Source organism: Notamacropus eugenii, chromosome 6 (assembly GCF_028372415.1).
Source record: "Notamacropus eugenii isolate mMacEug1 chromosome 6, mMacEug1.pri_v2, whole genome shotgun sequence".
In the NCBI taxonomy this organism is placed as follows: Eukaryota; Metazoa; Chordata; class Mammalia; order Diprotodontia; family Macropodidae; genus Notamacropus; species Notamacropus eugenii.
The window spans coordinates 177,335,819-177,352,702 of record NC_092877.1 but is presented as its reverse complement, the minus strand read 5'-3'; positions in this window follow the sequence as shown (position 1 = coordinate 177,352,702).

Genomic DNA, 16,884 nt, shown 5'->3' with positions numbered 1-16,884 from the left:
GCTCCCCATTAGATTGTAAGCTCCTTGAGGACAGGAACCATTATTCTTTCTTTTATTTGTACCCCCAGCACTCAGTACAGTGCCTTGCCCTTAATAAAAACAAACAAACAAAAAAACCCCACCAAAACATTTATTTTATTTTGCTTATCAATGTAGGATTTTAGTAGAATTCTTTAGTAGAATTCTTTCACTGGAAGTATGCACCGTACCCAAGCCTTCATAGACACCAAGTGAAGCAAAGTAGTTAATGGGTGAGTTGTTAGGGTATGCCCCTTTGACCCATCCCAGTCCCACTCCCTAAGTTGTCCTAGGCATATCTCTCTCTCAATTAATTCTGTGTCTTTTGTGGTGGAGTTAATGATGAGAACACAGAAGTCTTGTACCCCTCAACCAGAGGGTGAGAAGATCTAGGAGTTCACCTTTCTTAATCACTCCTTCACTGCCAGGGTGTCAATTTAATTCAGTTTTGCTGTAATTAGAATATTTAATAGATGCCATGAAATTGGGCAATGCAAGCAATATATTTTACCTGACCCTTTTGAATATGAGTTAAACATTGAATCAAATTATACCATATTTTCTGTATTTCTTTACTCAATCAAAGGGGAGGGGAGTGGTGGACTGTTCATTTTTCAGAACACCTAGGTTCCAAACAAGTTAGCTGCTGTCTGGCAACTTCAAAGAATTGAAAAATAGCAGGTGTACACCTACTACATACATGTTTTGTTATTCTTTGTGTTTTGTTATCATATGCTTTTTATTTGGTTTTTAACTCTATGCTGAGTAAAATCTCTATATGTAATTTAGCATGTTTGCTTTCTTCCACAAAAGGTTGCTGCAGGTCACATGATTGTTATTGAAATATATCCAGTACAATGAGGAGGTGAGTTTACAAAGAAGTGAGCATTTTATTCTCTGATTGGGTAATTATGCAAATCCATATACCCCTTGATAATAAGTAGACATTTTCTCAAAAATGGAGGTAGAGCTGACAAAGGTTATCCACTCTCTGAGAATCATAGTTTGTTGCTCACTCATGACTTCTGCTCAGTGGGGTAAGTATATTTAATATAATGTAATAGTAGATAGGTATCACATCCAAGATAAGCACAAGTACCCTTAGTTTTAGATCATACTTATTTAATAGAATTGGTTAGGTGACCAGCAGGGCTACCTAATGATAAAATAAACAGAAGTCAAATTCACTAATTTTCAGCCTCTATCTTCTTTACTTTTCAAAATCAGGATATTTATCCTCCTCCAGTTTAGTGACAGCTTTGTTACTCTCCAAGATCTTTCAAAGATCACTGAAAAGCATATAATATTTCCATTTTCATGTTTTTTCATGGATACCTTTGGACAATGATCCCATCTCTTCTTTGATGGTTCTCCTATCTACATATAACTAAAACAGCAAAATTTCCTGCTATCTTCAGTTTCTAGCACCAGTCTTAGCTCATTCTGGGTTTTGGTGGTTCTGATTCTTTTCTTACAGAAGTATACTACTCTTCTGTACTAGTCTTTACTTAGCTGCCTTTGCTTCCAGTTTCAGTGTAGATGTCTTTTTTAGTCTTATTTTATCATTGTGCAATTACATTAGTTTCTCTAGGCAGTTTCTCCTTTGCCTCCTAATCAGAATAGTTTTTGTTTGTGTTTTCAGTGTTTCATTCTTGAGATTGACCCAGCTCTCTTGGGATGACTTCCACTGCAGAGTACTATATCCTTTCCATTATTTCTCTGAAATCTCTGAAATTTACTCTTTTCAAATATAAGGTACTCATCTTCTCACCATTCTCTCATTCTCTATCCAATATTCTGTTTTTGTGTGGTCATTTCTCCACTAATCCCCAATCATTTCTACATTATTAATCCATTCTTCTTTCTTGGTCAGAAAGCGAGTTAGAATTGCAGTTCCTTTGGTCACTTCCTTCAGCTTTTGAAATATTAAATGATTACTATTTCTGACAGTGAGGTAGAGAACTTCTGCTGATATCTAAATAAATTTCTCTATTACTTCAATAACACACCTCTTTAGAAAGTTTCTGATTTTTTTCTTCAAAGTTTTCAAGACTTTATTTTTTTCTTTGAATACAATTGATTTGTGGGATTTCCATATACCATATACACATTCATTACAAAATTAATGATATTAAAATTCAACAAAACTAAAGTCAAGGACAGTGCTGGTACTCAGCTGTTAAAGTGAAAAGCACATATTCTTTCGGGTAACAATCCACAAGCTACAAAAAACAGAAAGTAACACATATTATCAATTATAATCGCTGTATTAGGAAGTTTTTATGAACTATTTTCATGGAATTTACTTAATTGGGGAATGAGAGGCAGCATGGCATAAGGAATAGAGAGCCGGCCTTGAAGCCAGAAGAACCTGACATATACTAAGCATGTTATGCTGGACAAGTCACTTAGCATACTGGGTTCTAGGGATTTTCATTACCTGGGGGCTTTAATGAAATCAAAGAATCACTCTCTATTCTTACTTAGGGGAGAGGAGGAGATTTTTAATTTTATTTTAATGTTTATTGGAAAGTGTCTGTCGCATCAAAATAAAATGTATCATTATTAAAAGAGAATGTAATAGATGACAAGAGACAGTGTCTGCTTCTGGAAACTCCTAGCATTCTCCTGCTTGACTTCTTAGGGAGTTGTTCTTATATTTTCATGAATTACTAAAATAGCTCTCTCTCTCTCGCCTTGAGAAAGGCATGAGGCCCAAAAGAAGAATGAGTGTTCCCTTTCTAGGTGAGATGGGAGCCACAGTCACTGCTGTCACAGTTGCTAATACCTTCATCAAATGTGACAGAGGATGCAGCCTGAGAGTAACAGCCTAAGCTGCTTCTGTCATCCACAATGGAGCAGCTTGAGGAACAGTGCCTATCTGAGAGGTATGAGGAAGAATTACCAGGATTATGAGACAAGGACTACATAGAAGCCACTCTGGGCAGATGCAGGGCTTCTGGAAAACTTTCATTCTACTGAACAGATTCAGCAACTTACCCTTCACTTTCCTTGTCCTTTTTTTCCCCTTCCCACTGCTCTCAGAAAAGATGTGAGAGTATTCTCCAATTTCTATTCCATAAAAGTTTGATTTGTGTCATGTTTCACTGATATTTTAAGTTAGTTTCTAAGAAAGAATGCTTAGCCACCAAACTGTTGATCTATAGGTTTCCCTGGTAAAAAATGTATCTAAGAAAGAGAAGCAAGAATGGTTATATCAAGGATAATACCTAAGAGAGAGAGAATAATTTAAGAAAACTATTATATACATATGTTTGTGTGTGTGTGTGTGTGTGTGTGTGTGTGTGTGAGAGAGAGAGAGAGAGAGAGAGAGAGAGAGAGAGAGAGAGAGAGAGAGAGAGAGAGAGAGAGAGAGAGAGAGATTTTTTAAAAAAATCTGGGTGTTGAAAGGTATGGGCATTCTCAGGCACAGGGGCTCAGAACAAACTCACGAGATTGATTTTTATATATTTTATAGCTTCCCACAGCAGGAAGAAAAAGTAGATGCATAACAGCCTAGCTAAATAAGTCCAGTCATTTGGATTGGGGTGGGGGCAACCTGTGACTGGTATGGGAGGTAAGATCTCAGAAACTTCCCTTTCTCATTATCTTGAATTAATCAACAAATGTTTATTAAGCGCTCTCTCATGTAAAGTGTACTCTTTATCCCTTTTTTCTCATCCTCAATCAGAGCTCCTTTTTTTTTTTAAATGCTGTTACCATCTTCCTTGTGTGTGGATCTAGTGATGTCATTGTTCTGCTTAAAACAACAACAACAACAACAACAACCAGATCCCTCTTGATTACAGAGTAAAATTTAAACTCATTTTCCTATGACTCAAGGTCCTCCACAATTAGGTGCCAAGATTTTAGCCTATTAATTTCCTCTATGTACTCTATAATCTATTCAAGGTATCACACTTCCTGTCCCCTGATCATGTCTTGTACTTTCCTGCTTCTAGAATGAGCGTATACCATTTACTATAATTAGTATAGCTTTTCTCTTATTTTCCTGAAAATTTTATACCAATCCCTTAAAAGTTTAATTATATTGCTACATAAAGCCTTTCCTAATCTTAATTGTCAATAATGAACTTTGCCCTCTGTCTTCATGTAGATTTTTGTGCTCCACCCTTATAATTAATTATGTAATATTATATACCATAACATATTGTTTACCTTACGTTTATATATTTTATGGATAATTATCTGTGCAAATCTCAATCCTCTACAAGAATGCAAGCCCAATTATGATAGATTTAGAACTAGAAGGGGTTTCTGAGGTTACTACTCCAATTCTCTCATTTCTTTTTAAATTTACATTTATTTAAGTTTTCAACATTCATTTCCACAAAATTTTGGGTTCCAAATTTTCTCTCCATTTCTTCCCTCCTTCACCCCAAAATGCTGAGCCTTCAAATTACCCCTATCACCAATCTGCCCTCCCTTCTAACATCCCTCCTTTCCCTAATCCCCATCTTCTCTTGTGTCCTGTAGGGCATACCCCATTACCTGTATTTCTCATTTCCTAGTTGTATGCAAGAACAATACTCAACAGTTGTTCCTAAAACTTTGAGTTCCAGCTTCTTTTCCTCCCTCTCTCCCCACCCATCCCCTTTGGGAAGGCAAGCAATTCAATATAGGCCATATCTGTGCAGTTTTGCAAATGACTTCCATAATAGTCATGTTGTGTAAGACTAACTATATTTCCCTCCATCCTATCCTGCCCCTCATTGCTTCTATTTTCTCTTTTGACCCTGTCCCTCTCCGAGTGTTGACTTCTAATTGCTCCCTCCTCCCATTGCCCTCCCTTACATCATCCCCCTCACCCTGCTTATCCCCTTCTCCCCCACTTTCCTGTATTGTAAGATAGGTTTTCATACCAAAATGAGTGTGCTTTTTATTCCTTCCTTTAGTCGAATGTGATGAGAATAAGCTTCATGTTTTTTCTCTCACCCCTCTGCTTTTTCCCTCCACTGAAAAGTCTTTTATTTGCCTCTTTTATGAGAGATAATTTGCCCCATTACATTTCTCAATTTCTTCTTCCAATGTATTTCTCTCACCCTTTAATTTCATTTTTTTAGATATGATCCCATCCTATTCAATTCACCCTGTGCTCTCTGTCTCTCTCTCTGTGTGTGTGTGTGTGTGTGTGTGTGTGTGTGTGTGTGTGTGTGTGTAATCCCACCAACTACCCAGATACTGAAAAAGTTTCAAGAGTTACAAATATTGTCTTTCCATGTAGGAATGTAAACAGTTTAACTTTATTAAGTCCCTTATGATTTTTCTTTACTGTTTACCCTTTCATGCTTCTCTTGATTCTTGTGTTTGAAGGTCAAATTTTCTTTTCAGCTCTGGTCTTTTCATCAAGAATGCTTGAAAGTCCTCTATTTCATTGAAAGACCAATTTTTCCCCTGAAGTATTATACTCAGTTTTGCTGGGTAGGTGATTCTTGGTTTTAGTCCTAGTTCCTTTGACTTCTGGAATATCATGTTCCATGCCCTTTGATCCCTTAATGTAGAAGCTGCTAGATCTTGTGTTATCCTGATTGTATTTCCACAATACTTGAATTGTTTCTTTCTAGCTGCTTGCAATATTTTCTCCTTGACCAGGGAACGCTGGAATTTGGCCACAATGTTCCTAGGAGTTTCTCTTTTTGGATCTCTTTCAGGAGGTGATTGGTGGATTCTTTCAATATTTATTTTGCCCTCTGGTTCTAGAATCTCAGGGCAGTTTTCCTTGATAATTTCATGAAAGATGATGTCTAGGCTCTTTTTTTGATCATGGCTTTCAGGTAGTCCCATAATTTTTAAAGTGTCTCTCCTGGATTTATTTTCCAGGTCAGTTGTTTTTCCAGTGAGATATTTTACATTATCTTCCATTTTTTCATTCTTTTGGTTTTGTTTTGTGATTTCATGGTTTCTCATAAAGTCATTAGCCTCCATCTGTTCCATTCTAATTTTGAAAGAACTATTTTCTTCAGTGAGCTTTTGAACCTCCTTTTCCATTTGGCTAGTTCTGCTTTTTAAATCATTCTTCTCCTCATTGGCTTTTTGAACCTCTTTTGCCAATTGAGTTAGCCTATTTTTCAAGGTGTTATTTTCTTCAGCATTTTTTTGGGTCTCCTGTAGCAAGGTGTTGACCTGCTTTTCATACTTTTCTTGCATCTCTCTCATTTCTCTTCCCAATTTTTCCTCCATCTCTCTTACTTGATTTTCAAAATCTTTTTTGAGCTCCTCCATGGCCTGAAACCATTGAAATATTTGTTTTGGATGTTTGGGAAAGCCTTGACTTTTATGTATTTCCATGATGGTTAGCATTGTTCTTCCTCATCTGAAAGGATGGGAGAAGACATCTGTTCATCAAGAAAGTAACCTTCTATAGTCTTATTTTTTCCCCCCTCTTTTGGGCCTTTTCCAAACTGGTTACTTGACTTTTGGGTCCTTTGTCAAGAGTAGGGTGTACTCTGGGGGTCTGTAAGATCTCAGTTCCTCCTAGGTGGCACAATCAAATGCATACACTGGTCTGGGAGCTGGGAGAGATTTTTGTCCCCAGAATCTTAGCAGAGTTTCCTCTCCACAGCCACCTGGCCTCCAGTTCTGCTAAGCCAGCACTGGAGGGCTGAGATTTGGAGGCAGGGCTGCCATTTAGTGTGAGACAAAGGCTAGCTCCCTCAGGGTCTCTACACAGGGCTGAGGTAAGAATGGGCTGCTCAGTGCCCCCAGGGGTTTTATGATCCAACAATGGATGCGGGCTGCTGTGGAAACTGCTGCCTGCCCCATGTGGCCTCCATGGCCACTGCTTAAGACTGGAGCTATGGGAAGGCCCTTCTCCCTTCCCTGCCTGCTGCAAAAACCCTATCACTGATCTTTAGTGCCTATGGGTTGAGGGATCTGCAAACCTGATGCTGTTGTGACTGGGGATTCCAGACTGGAGATTCTGCCCCTGAGGTATCCTCCTCCCAGTGCTGTACTGTGAGGCCAAATCTGGGCTGGGCTCTGCTCCATGTCCAGTGCAACAGACATTTCCTGTAGGCCTTTCAGGTCACCCTGGGCTATAAATCTCCTCCACTCTGTTGTTCTCCACATCTGCTGCTCCAGAATTTGTTGAGAGTCCCTCTCTACAGGTATTTTATGGGTTGTGTGGGGAGAGCCTGCATATACGTGTCTTTCTACTCTGCCAACTTGGCTCCGCCCCCCCCCCCCCATTCTCTCATTTTGCAGTTGAGAAAAATAGTGAGGCCTAGAGACTTGAAGATCATGTAGGTAGTAAGCAGCAGAATTCGAACTCGAACCTAAATCCTCTGCTTGCAGGTACGGAATTCGTGTCACTTTCTCATGCGTTATCTAAATTTTACCTTTTTCATTTTACATAATAGATTTTATTTGTTAAATTGAATTACTAATAAAGACCAGCCCAAGCAACAGTAGCTGCAGATTACTCTATTAAAATATTCAAGGTATTTAACCCCAAACATAGGTTTTTCAACATTTGACAACCATGTCCCATTTTATGAATTAATCAATAGATATTTATTAAGCTCTTACATTTTGCCAGGCACTGCGGTAAGCCCCAGGAGTACAAATGAAAATAGAAATAGTTCCTTGCTTGAGGAGCTTACATTCTAGTGGGAGAGAGAACAATTTATATAAATAGGTTTAAATAAGATACATACTAAAGTACCATTAAAGGGGAAGGTGGTACTGTCTGGGAAGCACCTGTTAAGGTCTCCAGCAGATTGTGACATATATGCTGAGTCTTGAAGAAATCCAGAATTTTGACAGGCAGAAGTATTATAGGCATTATAGGCATGTGGGGAACAGCCAATGCAGGGGCATGGAGACGGAACATGGGCAAGGAATGGCAAGCAGAGTAGGATGGATTCATTCTTGAACCAACTCCAGGAGATAGGTGCTATTATTATCCTCATTTTACAGCTGAGGAAATTGAGACAAATGGAGTGATTTATCCAGAATCAAATAGGTAACAAGTGTCCGAGGACATTTTTGATCTCAGGTTTTCCTGATTTCAGGACCAGCAATCTAGTCACTGTATCACTTAGCTTCCCCTGAAAGAGTGAGGAGAGCGTAGCTAGTGCAGAGAAAAGTTATGAGGAGTCAGGAGAGTGCAGATCATGATGAGGGATGGGGGTGTATAAGGCATAGGGAAAGATAAAATGATAAAATAGTATGATTAGATAAAATAATTTTAGAATTCATGAACATCCAAATGGAATATTTTGCGGGTAATAGGATTGAGAGTAAGAACTCTGTAGTTGAGGTAGAGTAGGTGAATAGGTCATGGAAATTGACTAGCTTGAATATCTGAGAAGTTAGGTTGTGTAAGATGGGTATTCGCCCATCTATGTTGTGCCTTTCTCAAAAGAAAATATTTTTATAAAATGTATTGACTTGTAAATAACTAACATTCTAAAAGAGCAAACATAATAATCATATAATATCTGTTACTCTGGATATTCTAAGGACATAGAAGCAGTGAGATGTTATAATTGTTCTTAAAAAGAAGATCTTGCCTGTATTAATTTTTGGAAACATGCTAAATATAGATGGAGGCTACGTGCAACAATATGCTTAGCTGTATATGATTATTTTTCTTTTTTGAATTTTGATTTTGGTTAGTAAGATGGGGGGGAAGTATTTTTCTAATCCAAAAAACAAATATTTCTTATATACCTATTGAATGCCTCTCCCTTTGGAGAGTACTAAAAAAGTATATTACCAAATTTACAATCTTCCTGTGAAAACAACATTTGCTATATAGGAAGCAATCTGGAAGAACATAATGTGGTGTACAATAAAGTTCTTATTTGACTACAATGAAATGTTAAAATGCTATGGATAGTCAGGAAACTCGGGGAATTCAGAATAAGCTGGAGTTCTTAGGGAACAAGGATTGGTAGAATTCATATAGGCAGAAGAAAAAAGTTCACAAAAGAAAAATTATACGAAAGGCATGCATGAAATGGTATGTTGCAGTCAGTAAAGAACTGATTCTTGGTTTTAGGGTGACCTGGGTTGAGTTACTCCCTTGGACACATATTGACTTTGTGAATCTAGGCAAGTTGTTTAAATTCGTAGGAGCTTAGGCACCTCCTAAGACCACAGAATGCCTCCCAATCTTCATTAGAAAAGTGTTCTTTTCAACATGAGCTATCCATACTGAATAAATCACCAACCCAGATCAGGAAAATGTTAACGTACATCTCACATTACTTTGACTATATGGATGACCAAAACATTAGTTGATGATCAGGTTATAGAAATGACCTATAGAAATGAAATTACTAGAAAGTATAAATGCCCACAGTAAGAATCATCTAAGTCTTCATAAATACATACAGAGAGTGTATGTCAAAAGTTTCATGTTCATGAATGGGCCATTATGATAAAGATAAAAATCACTCTGGAAATCACAAAGTAAAAACTTTAAGTGTCTTGGAAGTGGATCAAACCTTAAACTTCTTTTCACTGGAGGAACTCTTCAAATAAGCTGATTGATATCAGCAGGTCCCTAAGGTATATTCCGGAGTGCTTTCTTCAGTCTCCTTCTAATGTTTCGAGTGATGTGGTTTCTATCACTTCTCTGAGAGGCTATGTCATAGCCTTGTGAACAGTCATTATGTAGATATTTCTGCATCTATTATACAATCTCTGAGGTTCATTTTTATTTGTAGGGAATTTAAATTATTTCCTTTAATCATTGAAAGTTATGTACAATTTGTATCTTTCTAGTATATCAGGGATGCCATTTAAAACAAATAAAACTCTTAGTTTTTCTGTCACCCTTTTATTTCTCCCCACTGAATGCTGAATTCTAAATGAAATAAAGTGATTCAAACTGTAAATACTATGAAAAATAGTTTGTTCTCATCATCTTTATATATGTAGGAAGCAAAACATATTCATTCTTCACCAACTGTGCATTTCATGTCCTTTATTTCAACTGACAGTCATATGAAAGAAATAAAAATCCTCATTCCAAAGAGTCAAAACACATCCTTTTCTCTTACTTTGTTAATTTAACACACTACCAATAGCAACCAATAGCAAAACATTACACTTGTATAGCAGTCTAAAATAACAGTCATGTGTACAGAATATTTCTCTGTACACATGATCTCCTTTTACTGAGTTAGTAATATGGTAGGTTTTGTAGGACAACCAGTTCTTTCACTATTTTCTTGAAAGATTGATACATCATTAGCATAATAGCTTTTCACTGAATTTAGCTAAATTACTTATATTTTAAAAGTTCTGTTAAAGTCATTTAGTTCTTTGCTTTCAAAGCTATTTTATGAATTCTTGCAATAGAGATAGAGTAGTCCTTAGCCTGAGATGTCATATATCTGTTTGTCCCACCCAAAATCTCATTGCTTTTTATTTTCTGCCTTATTGCATGCAATTTGCTTCCTCTCCGAACATCCTTTTCACATCATTACTTCTTTTAAAGTTTCTCCCATTAGGTAGGTGTTCCAGGGGAATTTTCCTCCATTGTAATGGACTATGTACATTTAAAATGTAAATTGAACAACCGACCCATTTCCCTAATCTCCTAAGGTGATTTTTGGAATAATTTAAATATTGCAAATGTTGAATGCTTTTTAGATCAACTATGCCAATGTAAGGTTGAGTAATATGAATACAGTGATATAAATGTCATGCAGTTAACTGAAAAATATGTTTAATATTTTGGTGGGGGCAGTTTCTAAGGCCAGAGTGGCTGGTCCTAACCTTAGGGAGTTGCTCCCCAGTCTCTGGTGCTTTCATTCTCTTTATGAAAGCTATGGAAGTAAAAACTCTTAGCTATATATCCATCAAGTTTCACTGATTCCTGCACAATTAGATGATTCCCAAGATCAGATCAATCTTTTCTTTAGAAAACAACAACCAGGTCTCTCCATTGTAGCTACTGAGTACAGTTATATAGAAGGCATTTGTAACAATCATTTGTAAAAAATAATACTTTTCTAATCATTAGATGATTTTTAAAAATGATATCCAGAGTTGATTTTAATTCTCGAGCGTCTACCTTACTTTGATATATTCATTCATATGTGCAAATGCATATGATTTCCTGTCTGTGATGTTTTAGCAAATTTCTAATCCAGAAAATGGTGTTCACACTCATCAATTAAAACAACATAAAAATTTCAAGTGATCATTTTACATTATCTTGCTATAAGTTCAACAGTCCTATAAAATGAGTAAATCCATTGTACAGTATATTTCACACATTGCTAACCTTGAGAAGATTAGCACAAATTAAGTTTCACATTAAGCTGCCTAAAGCTATGAAGAAGAAAGTAGGCTCCAGGGTATTTGATTAATTGTGCTAAAAATATATTCATGCTATTTGTGTAGCATACATGTGGCAAAAGTTCTTTTCAACTTGACAGTTTATTCATGAATTTGAGAAAGTAAAAATTATTGATCTGAAAACCTGGCATTTTTCTTACTCATTCTAATAGGTATGTTTTCCCTCTATTACATTTGATATGTTTTATAGATGTTTGCTACACAGTATTCAATGCAATATTTCTTTCTTTTATTTAAGTATTGTCTTGGCTGTGATTGTTTCATTAATTATTTAAAATTGGTAATAGCTCAGAAATCATTCTTGGTCCCAAGACCAATGATATGAATACCAATAGCACCAATAAAATTATGCATTAAAATTTCAATGGACAAGGTCATTTTTCTTTTTCATTGTCCTTTCTTGCTTCTCTTTATTTACTTTTTATTGCTACATACATGTATAATCACTTAAATTCTGAATGTAAAATAATTTTTAGGGAGATTGGGAATAATTATGGTTATTGAAACCTAGTTTGGAATAATTAACAGTGCTTTAATAAATTTCTGAAGTAATTTCTCTAATATTCTAGGATAAATCAGATTCAGCCATAGAAGTCCTAGTTTATTTTCTTCCTTATGGAATTTGATCAGTGACCATACTAAAAAGGTTTAAACCTAAGGAACAACGTGCTCTGTCATTGAATATCATTTGTGGATCATCTGGAACATATTTTCCCAAACTTCCTGCAATTGTATATTTGACCACATTTGGACTTCTTTTTAGTTTAATTATTCAATTTTGATTGTATAACCTTCCTGAGACATAGATGTGCTAATTCTTTTATCTCTCTTCTGGATGGTTAATTTAGTATTTGAATTGTTAATCTGTCTTGATTATTATGAGGCTTAACTCATCGGATTCCATTCCCGAGGCTGGAAATAGATAATTCACACAGTGAAAAGAAAATCATGGCCCATTTGAATGCTAATTATGATACAAGTCCTGTATACTGTATCAAAACTTAACATAAACATGGTCATCAGGGGAGGATGAAAAGACCATTAAAAGGCTCCCCTGGAGGCTGAGTTTATTAGAGCCTACACAGATATTCAACAAAGAAGTAAAAGGGGAGTTTAGCTAGATGGAATCCATTTTTGCTCATGAAATTAATATAATTTCTATGTGAAAGTTGGTCATGTGCTTACAATCCCAATCAGGATGAGAAAAAAATAATAAAACAAAATGTCAAAGAGTACAAAGAATTCAGACAAAAGAAGAGATACATGATTCAAAAGAAAGAATATAGTCCAAGATGAAGACAGGGTGAGGTTGTGTGAAAATGTTTTATTTCTTTCAAAGGAAAAATTAAAAGAACATTTGACATTCTACTCCAAAGAGTCATTTAAAAACAAAATGTTGTAGTTAGTCTTTTTACTCTGTCATAAATCTCTTGTGTGCCTAAATTGTAATTTAGCTCTTCTGGATCACATTAAGCAACTAAAATGGAGTTTAGTTTTGAAATTCTGACTAATACCATCTCTGGAAAGTTATCAAAGTCATAAAAATTGATTTGGGACATAAAGAATAATTTTAGCACCATCACAAAGAAGTAGTTATAGCATTAGAGGGGATAAAGATAAAGATGGTAATAGCCACAATGTCTTAGTAATTGTAGGGGAGGGGCAAGGGGAGGGAAGTGTTTCAGATTTAAATGTATCAGAATCATAGAACATTGGGGCTTAAAGTGAGGTGAAACATCATCAAACCCAGTCCACTTATTTTACAGATGAAGACCTTCTCTGAAGCACAGGAAGTGACATGGTTTGCGAAAGGTTGTAAAGCTGTGTACTTGTTTACAAAGCTTTTCATTTCTGTATCACTAACACATCAGAATTGAGACATGAATTCAGGAGCAGGGCTCTTTTCGCTAGGCCAGGTATGATGCGCTGGGAATAATTCATGCCAGTTTAAGGCTAAAACTGGAACAAAATGGGACTTTTTATAGATCATTTCTATATCACTTATATAGATTGTTTTATGGATCACTTGACAAAAAGTTTATTTTGCCATAGCATAAATAAACAAGAATACCATACTTAACTTGGATTGACTGAGTTCCTTTCACCTCCATAAAGAAACTTGTCTGGTCAACAGGGCAGGCTGTGCTGATTCAGATGACCTCAGGTCACCTGCCAAATTTGAAGAGCTCTTTCTCCATGTAGGGAGGTGTTTCATGCCCTTACATCATAAGGAAACTACATAAGCAGGCTTAAAGCCACCTGGAAATTGTACCAATAGCCTAGATATATCCTAGAACCCATCAAATCTTCACGACAATTTCCTTTCATGTTGGGTGCTAGACAGTGACCTCTTAAGGAAATTGGTTCACTTATCTGCTAGAGCAGAGAGAGACTAATATTTTTATTCAGAGTTCTAAGGGAATTCTAGAGTGATTCATGTATATGATATTGAAGAACTAGAGAACATTTAGGTTACTAAATATGGATACCACAACTGTTTTATGACTACAGAGTAAATATAATTTACATGATCTCATATAGGAGATGATGTCAATCAATAAATTTTATGCACCAATATGTGCCAGACTCTTCTAGTTGCTGGGGATACAAGAGGAGGTAAAAGGCCATTTCTGCTTTCAAAGAGCTTACAGTCTAATGGGAGAGACACACTGCAAACAAAATATACAGGATAAATAGGAAATAACTAACATGGGAAAGGCACTAGAATTAAGAGGGATTGAGAAAGCTTCTTGTAGAAAGTGGGATTTCAGTTGGGACTTAAAGGAAATCAGGAAGGCCAGCAGTTGAAGCACAGGAGGGAAAGGATCCCAGGAATTGTAGACAGCCAAGAGAATGCAAAGAGCTGAGAGACAGAGTGTCTTGTTCATGGAATAGTCAGGGAGGCCAGTGTCACTGCATCAAAGAGGTTGCGTTGAGGAGAAAGGTGTAAGGAAATTGGGAAGATAAGAAGGGACTTGGATAAGGGGGTTGAGAGATTATGGAGAAGACACCTGAATGATTGGAGATAAGGAAGAGGTGGAAAAGGGGAGTTCATGGCAAATGACCTCATTTTTTTTTTTTAGTAAAATATGAGGCAAAGTTATCAGCTCACAGAGTTGGAGGAGGGGGAACCAATGGGAGGTTTGAGTAGTGTATTGTTAATGTATTTTTGCTCAATTTGAAAATCTTTCCCACCCATTAATAGACCCAGGTGACCTGCTCAAATCACATAGAAGCCTAAGTCACATGTGATAGGAAGAGTTTGCTGAACAGGTGGAACAAGAAGGACAGAGCATAACTGGGAGGAAGCTGGTGAGAGCAGTTAGAATAGAAGAGAGAGGACACAGGGAGGCAGACAACTAAGGTTGTGAGTGTTTGCTTGTGGGAAGGCCTCAGCAGGGAGATGAGGGAAAAGGCTTGGGAATGGTAGTATCCCTGCAGTGATAATGTGTATTGACTTTTTAGTTGCTATGATGGATATGACTTTCTGGTGTTAGGATTCAGCTTTCTGGTGTGAATAAATGTTTTTCTTCTGCCTTCTATATGGAGAAACTTATATTTTGCGATTCAGAAATTTGCCATCACATTCATAGTCACCATCTGTGCTGTGAATATTGCCTTGGTGATATAAGGAGGGATGAAAAAGTTTGGAATTGCTTCTGTGGAGAGTGGGATAATGAGTTCATAAAGGGAGATAGTAGGTTTGCCTACCAGCAGTGAGGGCCCAGTTGAGGTCATGTAGCATAAATTTGTAGTGAACCCAGTAAAAATGGTTGCATGATTTTCTCCATCTTTCTTCAGCAGCATACGTCTTGGAGCAAAGGCAGTGAAGGGTGAGACAGTTCCAACACTGAGAGTTGAGATTGAGGTTCTTACTCCTACAAGACTGAGACTGAGGTAATCAATGCTATGATAATGGAGGAATCAGGGATTCAAGAGAGGAGGGAAAGTATAGAACTGAATTGGTTCACTAAGGAGCCAATATGGGAAGAAGAGGAGAGAGTGGCTAGTGCAGAAGAGATCGTTTGGGAGAGAATTCAAAGGTTAAGGGACTGGAGATCATGGTATAGATAAAGGAAGACAGAGGGAGAGGTAAAAAGCCAATAGATTACAGTTGGATAATGGAATTTCAGAATTCTTGAACATGGAGTAGATTAATTTGTGGGTGACGGGCAAGATTGAGAGTATAACCATTTTTGTGTGTGGATGAGGTGGAGTGGAGGGTTAGGTCATGGGAGATGACTAGGTTAAGGGACTGAATGGTTAGGATATTTGAGGAAGAGTAAATATGCATGTTGAAATCCTCTAGTATGAGGGCCGGTGTTGAGGAGGGGAAAATCACCATAAACCAGGTGTCAAACACATTGAGGAAGTGAAGGGAATGACAACAGGTAACAGGATTTTGTTTGAGTAGTCGACATGGGTACCATGGACCTCAAAGGAAGAAAGGTCAGTGGCATCAGGGAGAAAGCAATATTCCAATTCCCCTACTTTGACCAGTGAGGTAAGGAGACTGAATGAAGGTAAAGCCAGCACTAGAAAGGGTGGCCAAGAAAGTTGTGATATCTGGGAGAAATAAGGTTTCAGTAAGAGCTTCTGGAAGGAAGGAATGGGAGAGGAATAGATTTAACGTAAAGGGAACCGTGGAACTGGATGGCATTTTGATGAATCTTTGAGGGAAGACTGAGAGTGATGGGAAAGACAGTCGAGTAGTAGGAGGGGAGAAATGGGGCTTGTATGATGATCTATAGGATTTCATAGTGCAATAGTAATTTAAATGGAAGGATTTTTCTCATTAATTAATAGGCCCATGGGATCTGCTTAAGTTGCCTGGAAGTCTGAGTCACATGTGGTGGGAGGAGCTTACTGAAGAGGCGAAACAGGAAGGGTGGAGCTGAACTGGGAGGAAGTGAGTGAGTGGGGTCAGGTCAGAAGGGAAAGAACACAGGCTAACTGATGCATTGTGATAGTTGATAGTGAGAAGGCCTTGGCTGGGGGAGGGGAGGCTTGAGAATGGTTTTGCCCCCTGCTGTGATTATGGCTATTAACTTCTTGGTCACCATGATGGATTTTGCTTTCTGGTTCTGGGATTTGGCTTTCGGGTATTTAAATAAATGCTTTTCTTCTGCCTTCTATATGGAGAGTTTTTTGTATTTTGCAGTTGAGAACTATGCTGGCATATTCATAGTCACCACCAGGGCTGTGAATATTGCCTTGGTGATACACGTAGTCACTAGTACATGAAGGTACAACTAGGTGTGTTAATGTGCATCACTGAGTAACAGCCACCACTCCTCTGCCCTTAAAGGACAGGCACAGAAGAAGGTGGATATTTCAAGGTGGAATTATTTGCAGAGAGGACCCATACTCTGAATCTAGAAATATTACAGAAGATCTCTCTCTCTATCTCTCTCTCTGAGGCAGATAAGGAGAGAGAAAGAAGATTGGAAGGACTGATCACAGCACTACATTAAAGAGAAATTGCAATTTTTTTTCCTTCAGTATCAATTATTTATGGACAGATTAGTT